Raw genomic sequence first — 7,768 nt, 5'->3', positions numbered from 1 at the left:
GGCTCAGACACGCATCATCCGTGGAGGCGAGCACCGAATGATCCGTTCCCACTTGATCCTGTTCGACGCGGTCCCTGGTCCATGCTGCCGTTTGCTCATTTACATTGTGGAACTGACTTTGTCTTTCAACAGGACAATGCCAGTATTCATAGTTCACATGCAACGAAAGCATTTTTGGAGATGTCTTGCCTTGGCCGGCATTATCACCGGACTTGAATCCGATAGAAAATGCCTGGGCACACCTTTCGCGCAAGGTATATGATAACGGTCGACGCCAATTTAACAATCGGAGCGATCTAAAGCGTCAAATTTTAGTATCGTGGTCTGAAATGGAGCACAGCTACTTTGAAACGCTCATTGCGTCCATGACTTCTCGGTGTCTTGCAGTTCATGCATTTCATGGTGGTAAAACAAAGTATTGAATGTATTTTATATCTTGAGTTTTGTATTGTCCATGTATATTTGTCGCACCATACAAACACAAATTTGAGGATAACTTCCCGACAACGACGAATTCTAAAGTTCTAGAATGTACCATGTATTTGTCGTGACAAGGAGTACATTATATCCAAAAATCAGCCGTTTCTGACCAATTTTGGCTAAAACGTCCTAAAAATAGCTCATTTTGGTGCCTGTCCTTACCTTTTTGTCGCGCACTGTATATGTGCACGTAAGTATATGTTACGTAAGTACTAGTATAATTTAATCAAGTGCAGTGCTAGTAACATTTAAATCAGAATACTCTGCCATACAAAATCGATAGAGGGATTTGGCCATACTACAAAGTAGTGCGCACTAAGCATCACAGATAATTGGACGATTCACAGGGAGACTGCACCCAAAGCGTAAGCGGTATCCAATTGTCTGTCAACACTTTAATCAAGTCTAAGTAACCGTCAAAATAATCAATACATACTTTAATCAAGTTCAACGTAACCGTCAAAATGCGTCGTATTAAGCTATCTCAATGTATTCAATGCATTATTTAGACTAAAGTATAGTAATTACAGTAATTCTGGAATGTAATCAAGAATGGTCTAATTTGACTGATATTCTGTAAAGTACAACTGTACTCTTTCTGAGTTCACTACAGTACATAGTATTGTACGTACAGTAGAATGTACTAGTGTACGTAGTCCACGCGGATGTACAGAATGGGGTAACTTGCATTTAACCTTGCATTCAAAGGAAGGATTGGTACATCCGATGAGAGCATGATGCATGTACTTTGTCTAGTACTAAATTTGATACCGCATAGAGTAAGTTTACAGTTAATGATTGCTATACGTATACTAGGTTGTACTACAGTACAGTACTTCGTATTACAGAACTGTACCTGGTACTGTAAAGGACGATATTTGACACTGTATATACTACAGTACAGTACAAGGTACTGATACAGTAATAGTACTACTATTAATGTTAATAGTACCGTACAACTACTACGTAGTAGTACTACTTAGTAGGTATTAATAGTACAGCAAAGAAGTACTATGACGAGTGATTTTCACTGTGTTTCCTCATAATTTTATCAAGCTACATAGTATATCTGATTTATAGGATAATTATCCATATCCAAGGGTTTATACAAATGCAGTGGCCCATTCGGCGATATCGTAAAGAATCATTGATTTGCCGAACGTCTTGCCGTCTTGCCCGATAGGATGACAGAATCGATATGATTGGAAAAAACTATTACCGCAGCAATCAAACCCTTGGCTAGTTGTATTATTCGGGGAATTTTTGTTATGAGTTTCAACCTTATTCAGATGTACTGTACGTTAAGCGCATGATACTCATTTACTTTTATAAATAGATCTTTGTATCGTTGCTCGAAGCATTTTCAATACTTTAATAAACCTATATTTCGGCATATCAATGATCACTGTTTGGAGTGGCCATCTTTACAATTTTATTACTTCAATTCCAAACGTTTTAATTCCCTTCTATCTAAATCTTACTAAAGAGCTTGGACTAAAGAAAACTTCGTAACATTCAACATATGTCATAATAATCTTAAAGATATTTCCAGTTGATTATACTATGCATAGTATACGAACAGTTCTGTACATTGTGTATGTTATTCCAGTGAAGTAATATTAAAAATACGTCATAATAATCCTTTAAAATATGCGCATTTGAATGCTACCAAGTATACGTACAGTGCATTGAATATGCTATTCAAGTGAAGTAACGTCCGAAATACGCAATAATAATCCTTCAAGATATGTGCAGCTGAGTATGCAGTAAGGGGAAGCTCCAAGTAGTTTTCAGAAATAGCATGAGCTAATCAAAATCGATATACATCTTTTTTTCATGATTTAGGAAAAGACATTCAAGGACCTCATTTTCTACCTTTGGTATAGTGAGTTGCGTGAAATATCGCAGAAAAAGAGGTCAAAAAGTAGGAAACTGTACTTGGAACCACTTTTTCATTTGATAAAAATACCTACTTGGAACAGCCCTAACGTTGCATAGTATACGTTCAGTACTGTTTATTGTACTACCTTCATTTCCAATCGGAGGTAGTATACTTTAATCAATTGAAATAATATTCAAAACAGGACTACTCTTCCATACAAAGTCAATAGAGGGATTTGACGATACTACAAAAGTAGTGCGTACTACGAATCACGGAGTAATTAGACGATTCACAGGAAGACTGCGCCCAAAGCGTAAGCGGTATACAATATGTGTGCGGAGTCTTATCTAAGGAATTCCCCCACTATAAAGGTATACGTAGTAGTTTGGTGTTTTAAAGGTAGGGAGGGTATACCTGCTGTGGGGGAATTATTCTTTACTACTACTGTACTACTCTGTTCCATAATAATTGCAGCAGTTGACTTCTGATTGGACTAAATATTACATTTCTCCTCGTAATCGCAATTGGATTGGCTCATTCGATAGATACACATTCCAGCTTTGATTTAATACCTCATGTTCCGGAAAAGTCGAAGTAGTTAGTGTGGGTCATGACCCCTAAACTTTGTGACCTTATTTTTCAAACCAGAAAATCTTACGGTGCACATTCGATAGTGATTGTATTTTTGTAAGCTTAAGACAGTATGCTCCTGTGATGTCCTTACCTCTCCCCATCCACTCGCAGCTCGTTTAGGCATCCAGATGTGCTCGTGAAGTCGCTCCAAGTTTGTGATTCGAGTGGATCGCTGTATTTTCAGCATTTGCGCGTATTAAGTGCGAATCATTAGCTTCTCAAGTTACCAGATATCAATTTGACCTCTAGTAGGGTCGCCACAGTGTTGGCACAGCTTGAATATGTTAACTCGTCCTGCAAAGGTGTCGACAAGGCATCCAGGTTGCTAATTTTTCATCCTTAATATTTAGGATATATTTTATTATACTATTTCTATTATGGATATACAAACTACAAGTATGTATTAAAATTACCGTTGCTTACAAAAACTAAGATAAAAAGTAAAAAAATATGATATGCTGCAAAAGATATGGAACAGAGTAGTACGTACTACTACTGTAGTAGTACATACTGTTAGTAGTAGGCAAGACAGGAAAAACGTTAAGGATAGCTGAATACCATGCAAATTAACGTTAACAGTAAGCTGAAAAACGTTAAGGATTTCTACCGCTGTTAAATGGGCGAGTACCACCGTTAGTACCACTATTAAACAGGCGGAATGATTACGTTACCTTGTTCACGGTGAAGGGTTTCAAACCTTTCCACATGTAATGCATTCATTACTTTGAGAAGGTTATTTGAAGACACGGCATCCTTTCGCAAGCATTATTTTATGAAGGTTATTCGAAGTCATAACATTTTGTCGCATACATTACATTAAAAAGGTTATCCGAATGTAGACATTACGTAGGGTGCAACAGGTAAATCCGATGGACCTCAATTGGACACATCAATTGAGCGGGTACTACGATTTTCTAATTAATAAGGCGACGTTCAAGATCTCTAATTTCTATTAATAGTAAGTGGGATATGTAAATACTGATTGGACCTATTGGAAACGCAGAAAACTTGATAATTTTTACAATCCAATATTATCAAAAGTTAGAGTACGTTTGAATTTTTGAAATGTGTGGAGGTTTATGATATCTGCTTGTCTGACACATTGCAAGATGAAGAAACCTAAGTCAAGGATGACTTTGGATGACAAGCATGCATTATACACGAAGCATATGGGCGATCCTGCAACTACGTAATTCGATTTGGCAACCTGGGCAGCTAATGCCTTTGGCCTCGTGTCGACGCCGGCCAAATCCGCAATTTGCAAAGCCATCAAACGACACACCACGAAAAGCGAGCGCGCTGACAGCCATGCTCAAACACAAGAGCGTCAAGTTTCCCAGCCAGACGTTGAGCAAAAAGTCGTTGCTTGGGTCCTCCACTGCGAAGAGCTGGGTGTATGCATCACGGGCGAGCTGATTCGCAAGCAAGCCATGGCCTTCAGCAGCGAGTCCGGTGTGTCGACCAATCTAAAGTTCTCAAAAGGTTGGCTCCATAAGTTGCAAAGAAAACACGGTTTTACCAGCAAGGTCCAGCACGGCGAGGCGGGTTCGACTCCTCAAGCTGTCGTAGACACTGGCCGTGCTCAGATGCTAGACATCACTGCTGGTTACTCACCTGTCAATGTATTCAACATGGACGAGACCTCGTTCTTTTACTGCTTGTCACCCCACCGCTCCATCACGCGCAACCGAGTGCTTTCATTACCAATCCAGCAAGAAAGCATGGATGAATGGGGTCATATTCAACAAGTACCTGACGGCGTTGGACGAGAAGATGGTCGAACAAGACCGCAAAATTCTGATACTTGTCGACAATGCCCCGCCGCACCAGCTTCTTGATGGCACTAGCCTAGCAAACATCAACCTCCACATGTTGCCTCCGAACACGACCGCGTACCTGCAGCCACAAGACGCCGGGATCATTGCCTCGTTCAAGGCGAAAGTGAAGCAACGGCAGCTTCAGAACGCGCTGGAACAGATCAATTCTGTTATGAACGGTCGTCAAGATCGGTTGTATGAGGTACCTCTTGTGGAAGCAATGGGCTGGGCAAAAGAGGCGTGGCGGTCGGTGTCGTCGTCGACGATCACAAACTGCTGGGCTCGTACTGGTATTCTCGACGACGAACTTGCTGTGTTCGGTCATCGGTTGTCGGGTTTCGAGATAGGCAGCCCTGTAGACGATTAATTGGTTGTGAAGCACTGTTTCAACAATTTATACCTACATAATTTCATAAATCGTATAAAATGTTCGACGTCCAGCGTTTCCAATAGCGAGGGATATCAGTAGATGTGAAGAGGACAGTACTGAATATGATGACTTGTTAATGGAATTCGCAAGGTGAGCCACCTTGCTCCTTGTTAATATCCAATCCGAATCCATCACACCTTGCTCCTTACACACGATTGGCTATAATACTGGCAGAAGTGGTTACAATTTTGAAGTGTTTGAATTTTGTAGAGCTTTGTGTGATGCTGCTCAAGAGAATTGTGCACTGATGAGTTCACTCCGACTATATCCAATGTGGTTCTTCCTTTACAGCTAACATTATGGTTCTTCCCTTACAGCTAACATTATGTTGTGGCCTCGGTTGGGTCGCAATGCCGTGACGGCTCTGGTGGGCCAATGCGGTGGCGCAACCACGTGACTACTCCAGTAGGGAGGTGTACGGCACCGACACGGACTGATGGTGGAATGAGGGATATCCACATTCATTGGTTTAACGTAGAAAACCAATTTAAGAACACTTTTTCCGAGACGCTGCGGTGGAAGGAACGAAGCTCAGCATGGATGCATCAGATTCACATTCCGAAAAGTGCTGGATGAGGCCAAAGCGGTGTTGATTCATTGGACATTCAAATAATTGTGTTTCACGGTCTATTTGACAGACATAAATACCATTTTCGAAGCAAATGTACTCAAAAAGTGAGAACCAGTTAATGGTGCACACTATTATCTTAAAGTTTGTATACCCATTTGCATATTTTTTGTGGGGTTAGGTTATGTAATTTCAGCAGTTAGATATTAAATCCAGACAGGTAATGCAATTATACAGTTGAGAGTAACTGTCAGTGACCATTTTTGAAATTGACGCGAGTCCGACATTTTAGGAATCCACAACCAGGTGTGCACGAAAAATTGGAGGTCCAACATCACATGCAAAGGTATTTCATGTAATGCGATGAATTACACTACAACGTGCACAGCGTTCTTGCGGTTGGCTTTGATTTGACCATTAGGCAAGGGCTTGAGGCCCATCATGGAGCGACACGGGTACACCACCAGCACCGCTCTTCACTTCTTCTTTCGTTCGGAGTGCAAGTCACCCGTGACTACAGTAGTAATAAGCCTCGTGAGAAATATATACATACGTGTACAATGAAAGTATTTGTAACTTTACCGTCATTCACAATCTCCTCAAAAATGGCTTTACGAATCGCCGTCCACACCTGCTGAAATAGATGCGTCGCATTCGATGGCAAAAAAAGTAGTACAACTTGGAGTAAATTACACAATTCAATAATTCCTGATGAGTAATGCGATGCAAGAGCATCAAAAACTACTGTAATAGACACTAGACGGGGGTCTTCTTCACAGCTTGTCGGTATGGTAGGGCGTGGCCCGCGGCGCTTTGGTGTCGTGGTGGTGCCGGCATTTGTCGCGTGCACATACTTCATGAGGGTGTTGTAGGGTATCTTGGAGAACGTTGCCACTGGCTTCCCGTTTCGCCCAGCAAGCACGTGTACCGGTATATCGCGATCGCGGTCGCGCATGACAGGCGCCAAAATTCACTTCGTGTATTAATTAGATTAAGGAGGTTATCTCCCAGTATTTTGACTACATTTGATTTGCTGATTCAAGTGCACCATTAATTGGTTCGAGCACCTTAAATTGGTTTTCAACGTTAACAGGAAAGTGGTAATGCTACTGAAGTCTAGACCTGTTCGAATTGACCGAGTCCGGGATACCACATCGCATGATCTTGCTCTCATACGCAGCCTACATAATTATCTCAATGCTCCTTGCATCAACCGCCATCACAGGAGTAGAATATATCTCAACAGGGTGTGATGAATCTACGCAGCGATTTTCGTGATTTCACGACATCTGATTGGACAAATTGGACAATTTTGAATTCGCAAGGTGACCTGCCTTGCGAATTCCAAAAAGAGACAGACACATGAAAAATAAAAATCATCAATACAAACTTGAAGATATATTTAATTGAATCTGTACAATTTCAGAATTATTTATGGAATTCGCAAGGTGGTTCACCTTGCGCAGCATACAAAATTGCCTATTTCAGCTTGCTTTTTCTGGTTAATGTGTTGTAAATTGAGTTTGGATTATCATTTTTAAGAGCATCTCCACCGCATTCCAGCAAATCGACACACGAATATCCGCATAGTGTTCGGATAACAACCTCTAGTATTGTAATGGACTGATAATTCAGGATAATTCGCACCGCAAAAAGCCAAACTCCAGTCAGTAAATTCACCATCATTCGACCAGCCTGAGTGGAAACCCGCGTTAATTTCGACAATGAAGTATGCTTATCTCCAGCAATGATGCGCAATGATGCGCAACATGCATGCATATGTACAGCACTGTACAATGTTATCGTTATCACCAGGAATGGCATCAACTGTAGTTTCTCGTGAACTAGTAACCGGAGTACGGTGATATACAGACATAATAGGAATCTGCCAGCTCGATACCCGCGCTATTGACCTTGGTAATGCAGCAGTCAATGGCGCGGGGCCTGTCGAGTTGTAA

Source organism: Aphanomyces astaci, assembly GCF_000520075.1.
Source record: "Aphanomyces astaci strain APO3 unplaced genomic scaffold supercont1.127, whole genome shotgun sequence".
In the NCBI taxonomy this organism is placed as follows: Eukaryota; Oomycota; class Saprolegniomycetes; order Saprolegniales; family Verrucalvaceae; genus Aphanomyces; species Aphanomyces astaci.
This window is presented reverse-complemented; position numbering follows the sequence as displayed.